Source organism: Notothenia coriiceps, unplaced genomic scaffold, assembly GCF_000735185.1.
Source record: "Notothenia coriiceps isolate Sejong01 unplaced genomic scaffold, NC01 NC01_scaffold00006893, whole genome shotgun sequence".
NCBI classification, from domain to species: domain Eukaryota; kingdom Metazoa; phylum Chordata; class Actinopteri; order Perciformes; family Nototheniidae; genus Notothenia; species Notothenia coriiceps.
The window spans coordinates 1-15979 of record NW_011339594.1 but is presented as its reverse complement, the minus strand read 5'-3'; positions in this window follow the sequence as shown (position 1 = coordinate 15979).

Here is a 15979-nt window from a genome sequence, read left to right as displayed (position 1 = left end):
CGGGACATTTTTGAATCGGTCGTCAGCAAATTCGAAAAGTATAATGGAGTATGGCCTAAAACTGAAATTTGAGCTTTTCTTGTATTGTACTTATTAAATATATCGGTACCACTTTACAATAAGACTACGCTTATAAAGGGTTTACGAATAGTTTGTAATTCATTTATTAATTAGGTTGTGAACACTTTATAAATCATGAATAGGCTTTTGCAAGACATGAGATAAACAGGGCAACTGACCGGTTGCTTGCCAAATAGTGAGCCCACATTTATCTGTGCTGCTATTGGCTACTTAACTTACTTTGTCTTCTTCATCAGCCAGCATCCTTGGTATCTGTTGCTCACTGAGTTCTCGCTCAGCATCCTTGGTATCTGTTGCTCACTGAGTTCTCGCTAAGTAGCCAATATAAGGCTTAGTCATCTTGCCAAATAGTGAGCCTTTGTTGATATATGAAAACCATGTTAGAACTGGTTTATAAATGGTTCTTAATGATTACTAAAGTGTTTACAACCTAATTCATAACCTAATTATAAACTCTTTATGAATCCTTTATAAGGGTAGTCTTATTGTAAAGTGGTACCAATATATCTGTAAACATATATTACACAGTAGTGTTCATGAGCCCAATGTTCAAATAAATTCAGTAAATTAAAGTGGAAAACACGTTTTAACAAATCTAAGTTGATACGAAAAAAGCCCAATAACTTATATACATAACAAACTTGAAATAAACCCTTGCTATTTCCTCTTATTATAAGAAATCTGAGTAAGGAATAACCTGCTCACACAATACATGAAACCCTCTGGAGAGCTGTGATGTAGGCAGTTCATTTTTCTTAAAGTAGATTCAAGTATTAAGCATCATTTACCTACTTTTGATTCATTTAGCTAACTTAACTTACGAGGCAGTATACCTCACCTCTAGTGATATGTTTCTGTATGTGGCCCTCGTTGAAGAAAGTTTGGACACCCCTGATGTAGACGGAGTAAATGTACCGTTGTGTTTTTTCCTCCAACACCAGCTATGTTGGCGGCAACAGCTGTTGTATCAACACGTGTTGCTAATCAAACAAAGCGTGCAGCCTGGAAAAAACCCAAGGTGTGTTTCCAGATGAAACCAGAACATCCTTTTTAATCGTGCAGGTTCAATCTCTTTTTTAATGTTATTATATTATGATTATTATTATTGTTGTTTTTTATTATTATTATTATTGTTATTATTATCATTATTTTTATGACAATAACTGTTCTTTCTTTGGCTGCAGCTACACGGGAACAAGTTCATGTTTAACTCTTTGCAAGTTCGATGTTTTTTATGGTTGTTTAAAAATGTTGGTTTTTCTACAGCGATAACAAACATACTGCCGAAAGTTAAAGATGAACTTCACATGTGTGCGAACAACCTCTTTCATTTCTTTTGTTTCTTCATTTTGTTTCATTATTTGGCGTGTCTTCGCTCTTTCTCCCCGCTCAAGAGGAGACTAGCAATCTGTGTTTGTTGCAGTGAGAGAACGCCTCCTTCTTATTCTCTGTCAAGTTTTATGGTACCGATTTGTACAATTTTAAAAGTTCTTATTTTAGTATACATGCAGAATATTCCAGTATTACAACAAAAAACATGTTAAGAAAGATAAGATTTAAAAAAAATGTTACAGCATCACACTTATATTTTCAGAACATTGTAATGTTGCTTTACTATGTGCTTCAATCTCCGAAGCGAAAAAAAAACTTTGAAATAAATGCTCTTTTTATAAAATTATATTGAGTCGTGTGTGGGAGTAGACTTTATTTTCTTGCTTACAAATATCTTACAAAGAGATATACTGAAAGATGCTCATCAGCTGAAGCATTGTGGGTCTTTTAAGGAAGACAGAAGACATAGGGAATGTGTGCAACGAAACATGGGAACGCAGCCTCTCACCTGTTGTCCCAGATTCCATTAAACACATGGCATCTTTGAGATTTACGTTGAAAAGAGCAAACACTTTGGGTACTTTGACTTTTCCTTATTATGAAACATTGACATTTATTCACTGCCTGCCACTTAGATAACTTTAGAATATCAACTCATTACGATATGAACGTTTTACCCTGTTTATGCTGAACTTAAATCAACACACAGTGAAGCTGAGATCGATGGAAATGACATTTTTAGTTTTGTAAGTATTAAGAAAACTAAGTCTTAAATCCACATACAGTAACTAGTGGTACCTGTGCTTAAATGACAACTCTGTGTACACACACACACACACACACACACACACACACACACACACACACACACACACACACACACACACACACACACACACACACACACACCAGGTCAGGCTGCACTTAGAACAAAGACGTGAAATAGAAAGAGAGACCGGAACAACTTAGTGTGAGCAGGGAGAGAAGTGGTGCAGACAAATTATACTTTAAACCATGTTGCAGTGATATAACTCATAATGTATTTCTGTAAAGTGGGGAGGACATGCACACTGAGCATTTCTGAGCTTTTCTGACGCTGATTGTATTACATAACATTCAGATCCGCTTGGAAATCAGCATTGAATTGGGGTTGCAACTAATAACTATAATCATTATCAAGCCATCTGATTATTTCCTCTATTGATAGTTTGCAAAAAACATGCTCAGCATAATTCGCCAAAGATTGGATAAAGTTTGCATTTTTGTGACCCAAAGAAAATCAATCAAAGGCTAAATATTCAGGGGGGAAATTACTTAAATGATTAGATAATTAGTTTTCAGCCTCAATGACTGCTTGGTATTGTAGGAATGTGAGTGTGGGAGAGGAATATGGTTTTATTCAGCCTACAATGGGGGTATTTGAATAATCTTTTGTGCAAGTAAGACTCAAAATCTGCAGTGAAATGACCCTCAAGAGCTGAGACCAGACGGAGAGAAAGAGGGGAGGAAGCAGAATGTATTTAAAGCTGCAAAGACTGTAAAGTCAAATACATTTCCACTCAAAAGAAGGTAACTTGTTAACATAGAAGGAGGTAATGTATAGGATGTATCTGTAGTGTCTGAATTAGTGTTTCAGTTTACCCAAAGATGACTGTCACTGTCAAATAGCAGCATACTATAGGAGGTGATCAGAAGAAATCCGGAAGGAAGTAATACGTTCAATATTTTCTCAATTGATAGAGTGCAATTTATAGACATACAGTAAGGAGGTAAGCTTTCCCACAGCTGACCAAAGGACTGGAAATAGAGGACGACGTATACATAATACTGCGCAATAATTAGCATAGTATGTGAGATGGAAAGAAGAGGACACCTAAAAAAAGAGGAAGAAAGTTCAAGAGCGAAGGTTGAAAAATAAGTAAACATTTGTGCCTTCTGCTACCCGGGGTCCCAGTGGGGAGGAGGGAGGAGAGAGGGAGGAGAGAGGGAGGAGAGGTGAACTTTTGCACCTGACTGAACCTTTCCGTCTGTGTCCCAGCGGGAGAAAGAAAAGGAGACGGAAGGAAATCGAACGGACCATTCAGAAAAAAAGGAGGAAACTATTGTGTGTGTGTCAGCTAGAGGTGAGACAGAGGGAGGACATAGAGAGAGGAGAGGATTCAAAGGAAGGAGTTTCAGAAGATAAGGATAAGAAAGCAGAGAGGAAGTGAGAGGAAGTGAACTTTTCAACCTGGTTATGCAACATTAAAGGGGACCTATCATGCAAAATGCACTTTGTGATGTCTTTTATACATAACTATGTGTCCCCGGTGTGTCGGGGAACTCACGCACGTACGGTTCCTCCGTACCCAAATCTCTAAAAACGGGGAACAACGGAGCTGATCCAGATTTGAGTCCGATATGACGTAATATCTGAAATGTGGACCCACGGCCCAATCAGAAACGTTGCTACCAGAACATATCATGGATTATCAAGGATTATCTCTGAAACAGTATGGAGCTCAAAGGCTTTCTCTCTTGCCGGTTATACCACAAGGTGAGTTCCTTTTTACTTCCTGCTTCTTCACACACATGCTCTCCAGTACAGGTTAGCTCTGAGTGTTAGCGATGCTAATGTAAACACCGACCATACTTCCTAAACAGTCGGGCATTGTTTCTGATAGCAACTTTTCTGATAGGCCCGTTTATTTTCTGACGCTGCGTGAGTTCCCCGACACACCGGGGACACATATATAAAAGACATCAAAAAGTGCATTTTGTATGATAGGTCCCCTTTAATGTTCATGCGATTTCAAACAATGAAGCTGAAGCTTTGGATAAAGGTTCTAAGTACATGTCGGCAAAAACCCTAAAGTCATCCCCTTTCAAATCTGCAAATACATGTACCTAATCCCGATGAATGAATTGCACTTCCTTGATTGTACATTTGCCAAGTTTAATACAAAAGTAATACAACGTCTATATAACAAATCACTTCTCCCTTGGAGGAATAATAGCCATTTTGAGTTGTAGCTGAACACTGCCTGTGTGTTGTGTCCCTCGTTTCCATGCAGCAGCCCGTGTGCACTTGAGCATTGTGGGAAGAAAGAGGAGAAAGCATGATTCAGCAGATTGAGAGAAAAGGCAGAGTTGGAAAAAATGCAAAAGTAATTTAAAGTTTTTTATTCCACGTTCAAACTTTTTAGATGAGCCCTCCAAGACAAATTGAGTTTCAGTCAGAGGCCCTACAAACACAGAAATATCTGAATAAAATGTGTTCGGTTTATGCTGAGTCACGATTTGTAGGAAACAGAAATCTGCCTAATCATCCGGGCTAATGTTACATGAACGTAACAGACGACCACAAGTCTTGAAATATGGACTACAGGAAAACCTAAATATATGCAAAATAGAAAGAGAAATATTTAAGTCTTTAACCTGCACACTATTGTAAATATATTTAACAATCTGAATATATATATATATGTTCATTCTAATTATCAACCTTTTACCGTGATATCTTGTTTCAACAGTCACTATATCACTTAATGTGTGTATTATTATTTACATTTTTATTCCATTTCATCTTAATTTTTTACCTTGAGTGAATCCTGTTTTTCACCGTGACCCTCCACGGGGATAAATACAGTTCCTTCTTATTTAGTAAAGTATTTAGTAAGAATAACTATGTGAACATATCAGAATGAAGTATTGGGAAGTCCCGCCCTTCAAACAGTAGTCTACAGACTTAATTTACAAAAAGAAAGTTACAGAACTTGTCATTCCCTAAAAAAACTATTACTTTTTTCCAAATAATGCAGTCCTAATTGAGTGTTACCAGGGTAACGTATCTTCGTATCTTTCTAGAAGCTCCCTTGAGAAAAAGCAATAGGATTTCCCTATTGGATGTTTTTATATTGCAGAAAATAAGCTCAACACGTGATTATGATACTTCATACTTTATGAAACACGTTTATTTAATCTCCACATCTCAACGCCACTATTTGTTTTTTGAAGTGCAAATTCAATCACCCGAGGTAAACATGTGTAATTTAGACATTAGTTAGCAACCCCTGTTTTTAAGACGTATAGAAGTTTTGAACATTCACAAGTGGGATATTTATGAATTATTTCATGTCGTAAAACTAAACATGAAAATGTCTTCAGCTTGTGTTAACCATAGATCATATTTCAGGTTTCTAACTACGCCACTTTGTGTTTTTTGAAGTGCAAATGCAATCACCAGAAGTAAAAAGCTATTAGCTAACACGGCTAATTTAGACATTAGTTAGCAACCCCTTTTTTTAAGACGCATAGAAGTTGCCCCGGATTTTATGTCGTAAAACAAAACATTACAATCTCTTCAGCTTGTGTTAACAATAGATCATATTTCAGGCTTTTAACCACTAATCAAAACTAATTTTATTTTGAGACGAGGGAATCAGACGTGGTAAAATGCTAAGTAGTTTCCGGGTTTTAGCACTTGTATCTAATACCAGCTGAATCCCTTATTATTATGATCTTTCTGTACCGACACCATCACCTATCTATGTTTATTTTCCATCCTGACTCGTCATCCTCTCATCTCGTCATTTAACTTTCCTCCTTCTCCTCTCTCCGTCCATGTCGCTCTGCCTCCCCCTCCTCACCCCCCTGTTCAGATAATTACAGTTCATTCTGTGTCAGTGTAGGGGGATCCCAGGCTGCTGAAGGCTGATTAGTTTTTAATCATGAAGTGGCACTTGAGTAAACAGGGAAATATTCTTCCCAATCTCTGAGGAGAAAGAGTGTGTGTGTGCGTGTGTATATGTGTGTGTCTGCGTGAAATAGTTTGTGTACAAGCTGGATGGATGTCCTTGGCTGCGCTGCAAACAGACAGACAGGAAGTTAATTAACCAGCCATGCAGTAATGTAGTTATTCATACAGTCTGCCAGTTAGCTGTGAGTTGGTTAAATGTGTTTTTCCATCAGCTGGATTTCCTTAAATGAACTACACACACACACACACACACACACACACACACAGCACATTAACACATCAGTCAGTCAGTTGGTAAGTTAGTTAGTGAAATGGAAAGTTATTTGAAGAGACTGCCAATCCCTGATTTGGAGGGTTAGCTTCTTCGTTTGTGGATCCGTTAATCAGTTTGGCAGTAAGACCGATCTTTCAGGAGGCACCTTAATCCAGCCGGCATTTAACAGATGGTATAATGAGGGAGTCTGACTCAATCCAAGAAAACTCTGAATATTGTGTTACACCATCAAAATAACATTAAAATGTGTTGTGATAACACAAACAAGTCAAAGAAGGCTCATTGTGATTTATATTCAAAACATTTCAATTGATAAAGAAGCAAATGGTATTTTTGTTGTCCTTACTTTCTTATATGCAGTTCATTACTAAACTCAAGCAAGTTTTAAGAATCAATTTAGCCAACGAAGCTTCAACAGAAACCTTGCATCAGTTAATTTAAACCTGTCTAACAAAACAGCTGACACAAACTAAAACAACTAAGAAGCTAGAGTTATATAAAAGGTATTTTAAAGGTCCCATGTCTCTAACAAAGAGAAGACCTGTCTATGCTGCCCCAGAACGCCTCGTTGGACATTTCTCTTTTTCCATTTGTTTCTTCCGGGAACCAAAATGGACCAATCCGCGGAGCTCCTCACACACCAGGACCTTTAGCGTACCTTTTCAACTAACGAGCCTAGCGGCGAGGCGCTTCTGGGACGCTTCTGAGCCACAACTCGGCTTCTGGTGGAATAGCACCCATTAACTAGAGTGGCCGTAATCCTTGCGGACGCCTCGGCACAGCCGTAACGCAGCCGTAACGCAGCCGTAACGCGCCACAGACGGACACAGTGGAATCTAGGGGTTACTCAATATCAAGCCACACTTATTGTTTTTACTTCGGCTGTGAGTGTTTGTGTGTGCTCAGGATGAGTTTCGCTGTATCGCCAACCCGGAAACCACACCAGTAAGCCAGCTCACTGAGCAGCGAGCCTTGCAACGTCTCGACCAATCAGAGCACACTGGGCTCACAGGGAGGGGGCAGGAGCTCCAACAAGCCGTTTAGGACAGAGAGTGAATACACATACTATACAGAGACGCTGTATGAGAAACCAATGTGAGTTTGGAACGTTGCACAATGTAAATATATTCTAGTAGACCTCAATAATGGAATCATGATCAGTAGAAATGGCCATGACATGGGACCTTTAATGACACAATAAATAAATAAATATAAATATTTTAGTGAACTATGTTTGGTTTCAGCGTAAATTATTGTACTGATCTAAATAAATGTCATTCCACTTCCTGTCGTTTTAACTTCTCAAGCGGCTGTGCTAATGCTAATTGTACATGAGTAGCAACAACATTAAGTGAGTTTATAATGATGAATGAATTAACGGAGAAAAGTCTGTTGCGTCTCGCTGTGTGAACACTTGGTACCTGGCTGTCGGATAAAAGCCAATTGCCAAAAGAAACATCTTTGTGAGGAAAAAAGCGTGGCAAAATTAGAAAGACATGTCATACACACATATTTGACAAAACATGTATATATTATAGTCAAATTAAAACTGGCAGACAACTGCAAGTACTAGAGTACACTTAGCAGGAAGTTGCTATTTGAAGTGGGTCTTTCTTTATAAAAGAAAGCAAATATAAGTTTTGCTGAAAATTGTGTCACTTTTGGTGAATAGAAACTGAAAATCCCACAATAACACAAAGAAACGAACAGATAAAAACAAAACTAGATCAGCAACTCCCGAGTTCTGCAAGATACAATGACTGTATTTATCAACAGAGTCTGGTGGATTCGGTTACTTCAGTTCCCTGCAAGAAAATGCTCCAAAGACAAGGTAAAGCACTTAAAATGTTCCAAATGAAGCGTACAGTTAGGCTGATATTAGAGGCAGCAACAAACAGAGATGCCCATAAAGCAACACTTACTTCAAAAACTGAACCATTAGAAGACAAAGTCCACGTTCAAAGGAAATTCTGTTTGTCTGAGTGATGTGTTGGAGTTGAAAGACAACTGTTTGCTGATAATGAGGTTTTCTGCTAACTCTGTCTGGCATGCCCTCAGGTGGGAAACTTCAACACAGCAGCGACTGTGGTCCGGATAAATCTCAGCGTGTTGCACCTGCTGCACGTCCCGGGGAAACACGAAAAATCAGGAAGGGTGTTCATGCTATTTCCGAAAATAAACTGGAAAGTTGTTGGCAATTAGTTGAGATGAAAGCTTAGCAGTGTCTGAAGCCACCAGCTGGACTATTATGTGTCAAAATATGGGTTGATGCTCAAAGCTGTGCCATGGGAGGATTTAAATGCGTCCCAAAATGATTGAGGATGGATTTTGTTTTCAAGGCAGAATTATTTTTGAAAAAAATGCATCTCCACATGGTGCAGCATGCAGGGAAATGAAACAATGACCATTGTGTGGAGTTTAATAAGTCTGAAAATGGGGAAAAGGCTGTAAATGGAATGAGAAATATCTAAGGGAAGCAATGTCATAATAAAGTAATATGGGATGTTTTTGGATATCATTTCAGTCTACTTTTAAATTTTCTGAGACGTCCATTCGTCCAAATGTATTGATGTGTTGCTTCTACAAACTGCACTGTGCATTTTGAACAAGTCTTAGTTTGATGGAAAATGGATGTGAAAGCATTTTAGTATTAGAGTGGATTCAAATATTTCCCAAAGACGATGAATAATCCTGATAAAAAATGTGGGATTTTAACGCTAAATGTGTGTCTGTGTGTGTGTGTGTGTGTGTGTGTGTGTGTGTGTGTGTGTGTGTGTGTGTGTGTGTGTGTGTGTGTGTGTGTGTGTGTGTGTGTGTGTGTGTGTGTGTGTGTGTTGTAAACTGAAGCAGCAGAGAGGGACAGAGCAGCCTGTGTCTCAGTGACTGAAGGTTATGTAAAAGCAATCAGTGGCCTGTTTAATCTTTCAGAAAGAGAGCTTACTCATTTCCATAATCATCATCTCTCTTCCCCTGATCCCCCACACAGAGCCACCAGTCCAAGACGGAGAAACAAGTGTGTGTGGGATCCAGAGAGAGACTCCTTCATCCTCTTCATCCTCCGGTCCTCGTCCATCCTCATAATCCCCTCAGGTCTCATCAGCAGAGCTCTCCGGGGGGGAAGCCTTCCCAGTGAGGGCTAACACACCACATCTCAGAGAGTCTCTCCTGGAGGCCATTCAGAGAGTCACACACACAAACAGTGACAGAAATATGTATGTTTAGAAAGGTACAAATGCTGCTTCTTTTCAACTCTGATAGGGCGGCATGATCAGAATCAGAATCAGAACGATTAGTCCCACAGAGGGGACATTTACATTGTTACAACGGAAAAGAGCCAAAGACAGCTTAATGCTACCTGAGTAGCATGCGTACAAAAAAAAGTATTAAAGATTAAAAAAAATGTGTGGGAAAAAATACTGGTTTGATTTACACTGCCATGAAGATATCGGTTATTTTATTCTTGCATCAATATTCCTATTTACCCTTGATATGATATCAAAATGATCATGGTGTGATGTTTGGTGTGAAGAGGGTCTGTGCCAAACAAATGTTTTCTTAAAGGTCCCATGTCATACTTTTCTGGTTATTATAGTTATTATATATTAGTATATATAGTAATATGAAGGTTTGTATGCGTGTGAACGGTCTGCAGAGTCACAACCCCTCAAAGTACACCCTGTAAGGAGTAAAACTCTAACACAGAGAAGACCTGTCTATGCTGCCCGAGAACGCCTCGTTGGACATTTCTCTTTTTCCATTGTTTTCTTCCTGGGTACGTGCCCATACCCAAATGGACCCATTGGTCCAAATAGACCAATCCCTGGAGCCGTTACGTTCGCGGGGCGGGGCGGGCCGCGCACACACACACACACACACACACACTCTTTTCTCAGCTGCAGCTCCGCCGATTTCTCCTCCCTGAGACGGCGGGACGCGGTGAGGCAGTGAGTCGTTGTGTGAGCACACACACAAACTCCCAGCCAGGCTGCGGGTGTGTGTGTGTGTGTGTGTGTGTGTGTGTGTCGGACTCGAGTGCCGATTTTCGGGACTCGGACTCGCGCACTGATTGACAATACTCGGACTTGGACTCGTGAACTCGGACACGGAGAGTGGTGACTCGTGAATTGGTGACTTGACTACAACACTGCGTCAAACAAACACTTTGATTGGCGTTTAATGGCACTGTCCACAGGATGCATTTAAATTAGGACTTTTAATGTTAAAGGGGCCGTTTAGTTATCATTTTCAGGTTCATAATTGTATTTTGTACCTTTACTGTGACATGTCTCTATGTTCTAATGTTGATACTGCCTGTGCTGCAGCACCTCTTTTCACCCTCTGTCTGAAACCAGAGCCCAGTCAGCTCTTCCCCCAACTTCCCCTGGAGAGAACTTTGGGATTTTAGCCTTTGCAGACCATTAACATGAACAAAAACACACTACAGGAAAGGAAAAACCCCAAAAGCATAGGGCCCCTTTGAGTGGGTTGAATAATAACCTCTCGTCTGTCTCTCAATCAGTTTCTACATGTATCTGATGAGTCCACAGCAAAGCCTGTGCATATTTCAGTTAAATAGTTTCCAAGCCAGAGATTGGATGGAGAATGTTTACACTGATGAGATCATAGTTCCTCCCTTGGAGCAATCAAGACCACACAGCAGTGATACCATCTTGATTTTAAATGTAGATTCCATCAAGATTGGCTTCCTCTCTGAGATTGAACAACTGCACAAACTCAAAAGAGTGAATATGCACAGCTGTACGTTTCAGAATGTCTCGTGGGGGATTGGAGCAGTTTCTGGTGCATGCATTTCCAGATGAAGGCTCCGTTTGTCAAAATGTTCCTTCAGTGAAATTGCTCAGCATGCAGGAGTTCACTTTGCACAAAGATAAGAATAGGTGTGCAAAGAATGTGTCTAACATTATGTGTCACATAATCCTGCACACAAATTGCCTTCCTTTCTCCTCGGGAAACAACTGCCTGTTCCTCCAGACTGCAGTCACTCTCCTGACTTCACTGTCTATCATCCCATCACACCGGCAAGCATTAGTGACAGCTCTGTATTTTCCTCATATTGTTATTGGATTTCTTAGAGCTGAGGAACAACTCCGGTTTAAATTATGATAAGGATGTCTTTGTACTGCAATCTGGAAGCAATGGCTGCCATAGTGAGGTACGTTTATTTATATATCGAACATTTTCAGACACAGAGGCAATTCAAAGTGCTGGACATCAACATTAACACTAAATAAGAAGACAACAGAAAGGAACACAATACATAAACACAATGGAATAACATATTTTAAAAAACCATGCATAAAAAAAATACATTGTAAATACAGTAGGTGCTAAAACAAGTTAAAAGACTTCTGGGTAAGCAGATACGTAAAAAAAAACAGTGTTTTTAGCTAGGGATGTCCCGATCACCTTTTTTTGCTCCCGATCCGATTCCGATCATTTGATTTTGACAATTTGCAGATACCGATTTTTCCCGATCCGATCTTTATGCAATGCATTAAGAGAAAAAGAAGCATTCAAGTTGTCCCTTAAGGTTATTTTTTTATTTAAATTGGATATTCTATCCAACATGGATATAGCTTCTTTCTTTCACAGCAGCATTGGATCAGTTCAGTTGTGCAGCATTGGATCAAAACAAAATAAAGCTTATCAGTACTCGTTAGCTTACTGCTACAATTAGACACTGCGCCCTGCCCACTCTGTTGCCAGATTTGAGAGAAATAAGCAACCAGGTCTATGAAAACAAGCCCCAAAGAAAGCAACACATACATGATGTTGTGTAATTTGAAACCAAAACTAAGGCCTCAGGATGACTTTAAGACTTGAATATGGTCATGTTTGTTTTGTAACATTGAATACAAAATTAAAAAAAAGTATTTAAAAAAATTAAAAAAAAAAAAAAATCCCGATCCCCGATTCTTTTCTCCCGATTCCGATCTTTTGAAAATCACGTGATCGCCTCCTCCGATCCCCGATCACTTGATCGGATCGGGACATCGCTATTTTTAGCCTTGGTGAAGACCCAGTGGCGGACTGGCCATCGGGACGTTCGTGACGAATCCCGATAGGCCGGTACTGAAGTGGGCCGGTCGGATATGTCACTAGCACCCCCCACATGTCATTAGCTAAAAAAACTAAAAGCAGCTTTGGTGTGTTAGTGGGAGATAGAGCAAAGGAAAAGCAGAGCAGAAATGTTGTTTTTGGCTAAGCGATGGCACAAAACAAAAAATAAAAGTGTGGCTGTAGCCAGAGGTGAATCAGCAGGTTGAAATCCAAATGTGAAGTCCAACGGGCAGTAGCCAGAATTCTGTCTTAGAGATAACTAACTGGACGAACAATCCACATCTTCCATCTGGCTGGAACAATTAGACTGTTGGATGATTGATCTGCTTAATTCAAAGCTCTGATATCGGACCAACCAACAATCTGTAATCTGATTGAGTCCACAATTAAACTCCAGTGCATGACTGGTTAGCGGCCAAAGAGATCGGATCAATGACAAATAAGCGTCCTCCAGAGGATGGACAAGCTGAAAGGAGACTTCTTCTCCATCATGGCTGCATGCACCAATGATCCCGACACAAAACGAAAATATTACAGCCAGTAATGCAGATGCCAAAATGGCCAGATATACGGAAGAGGAAAAGGGATACAGGTGAAAAAATGCTTGTGGCCAACTGAAAGTGTGTCTCTCTTAGTTGTTATTACTGATTTGTTTTACTGATAATTTGACTTTTATCTCATATTTCTGACTTTTTGCTCCTAATCCAAATTTTTTGCAAATAATTCTGACTTTTCTCAAAATTCCTCAGTTTCTCAGATTTTGACTTATTTAAAGAATCATGACTTCAGATTTATTTCTGACTCTTACTTTTTCCTAACTATTATATATATTTTGTTTAGTCAAATCTAAAAAGAAATGCACATGTGGCCTTAATCCTCTTCCATAGAGGGGCAAGAATAAAAAGGAGGGACTGTAAAGAGAGACAGTCCAGATTAATCTCTCCCTCCTTCTACCATTTAGCATCAACTGAACCCGCTCATATTTAATGAACTTTTAATGAACTGATCTTTCATCGCAAATCTAAAGCTAATTTAGTGCGTTATGAAACCTCTTTGTGGGTTAGCCAACGTGTTAAAGCTGACGATTACTGTAACATGTTACTGTGAATTCTGCAGTCATATGTGCAGGGTGTGTGTGTGTGTGTGTGTGTGTGTGTGTGTGTGTGTGTGTGTGTGTGTGTGTGTGTGTGTGTGTGTGTGTGTGTTGTTCACAGATGGGTTGGATATGCAGCGTGGGCACAGAGGGGCTTGGCTGAGCTACAAGCCATATCAGCCAATAGCGTCATTACTCACAATTAGAGCCGAAACAGATTAAAGAATAGGGAGACAAGCAGCCACCAAGGCATGGAAACGAAGAAATTATTGGCCCCTTGATTCCCCATTTTAGTTTATTTCTCATGCATTGCTCCTTCATTCTGAATCCAGCAGCATGAAGATTTGTATCATTGTGAATACTCTGAAGTTCCTGCCTGTATAACTTTGACTTCACCTCTAGACAATGGAGTTACTTCTAATGGTTACACATAAACGCAGGCTGAAGCCCTCGCTGCTTATCAGAATTACCGAGGGATATTGGTAATTTGGTTTTTGCCCATGCACACGGGTCATTTCAGTTAGTCATCCAGATGGCAAAATATCTTACTGAGGGAGGGTTATGGCAAACTAGGGACTCGGCACACAACAAGGCTCTAACAACTGTTGCTGTATATATTTTACTGTATGAAACAGACGGCTGCTGGAAAGGTCAACACGACACAACACATGATTAAGGTTGGATTAAAATATCAGGGGGGGCTGAGTGATACCCCAAAATTGAGTGGGTAAACACATTGTTTCCCATTCAAAGGCAATGCAATACAAAGAGACCCTACTATGCTTGTTGGGGTTTTCCCCCACATGCCAATGGTCTGCAAAGACACACAAAGACACGGATAATGTTACCAACAAAAACTGTTTATCTATTAGTTTCCTTTTGGTCAATGTTGCTGGTGCTGCTGTAGCTAGCAGCTAATATAGTGTTGGGTTCAGAATTCCAGAAAAGACATGACAACTTCTACTGTAAGTTTAACTATGTGTAAAGAAAGCAAAATATATATATATCACTTGGCCAAGGATTCCGTCACGTCATAGAATTCACAGGCAGCAAAGCTATAATCTGTAACCACTGTTTCCGTCAAGAGCCTCGAACCTCGTGCGTGCATACATTTTTATTACACAGGCCGTTGCCCGAACATTTATGATTGGTCAAGACTAGCTGAAGAGATACCATGGTTTAGACTTGGTTCTATTTTGTTGGTGTGCAGACTTAGATAGAGTCTCTTGGCAACACGACCGTCCAATCAGCATTCGGCCGGCCTGTGGAAGTCCCTCCTTACTCTGGCGCCATCATACGTCATTAGTTTTTCTGAAGCTTTCTGCAGATATAGTGGAATCTTCATAATGCTGCTTCCTAGTTGTGTGTGGGAGTGAAGCTACCATACAACTCAAGGCCGGGGCGATGTCCTGTTTATGAATAACTCTTTGTATTCTTTCAGTGTCTGCACCTGACCTTGCTACTCTGTATTGCAGGCTAAAGACGTCTAATCATTCCAAAGTCACAGCCACATAAATGAGCACAATAAGCTTATAATGTCATAATAAGAATCAGTCTTTCTAATGTTATATACAAATAGCCTCCACAATAGCTACAGCTTAGTTACCACTGACAACGCTTCATTTTCTATTACAGTTTTCTTTTTGGTCAATGGTGCCGCTTACTTTCTAGCAGGCCTATGCTTTTTGAGGTTTTCCCCCACATGTAAATGGTCTGCAAAGGCAAAAATCCCTCATTCCCTCTAGCTGGAGTTTCTCCCCCACAACCTGCCTGAAACGCCTCCATTGGTCTGCCTCTCTGAACCCCCAAAGCATGTAAACAAGTCACAGAATACAAATATGAACCAGAAATGAGCATGTCCTCTTTTGGGACAAAAAGGTAACATCAAGAAATCCCCCTTCCTAATTTCTCTCTTCGGCTTTTTCTCCTCACCTTTTTTCTGTGCAATAAAATAGGAAAGAAAAATGTTCTTTCAGCTGCAGAGATTAATTGAGCACACGGTGGATTCCCTCAGGGGTTTGATGTGACAGGTTATACCGAAGTGCATAATTGGAGCTTCAGGCTCACAGTAACTGCATTTCAGTCAGACAGCTCACGTGTTTCTTAATATGTTTATTAGAAGCAGCATATAGTTTGAGTTTGGCGTCTAGGCTCGGGCCTCATCACTCCACAGATTTACAAAGAACATTGAGTTATGATTAGATAACTATCCCCCGGGCCTACAGGTGGAAGCTGGGGTGGAAGCTGGGGTGGAAGCTGGGGTGGAGCTGGGGTGGAGCTGGGGTGGAAGCTGGGGTGAAAGCTGGGGTGGAAGCTGGGGTGGAAGCTGGGGTGGAAGCTGGGGTGGAAGCTGGGGTGGAAGCTGGGGTGGAAGCTGGGG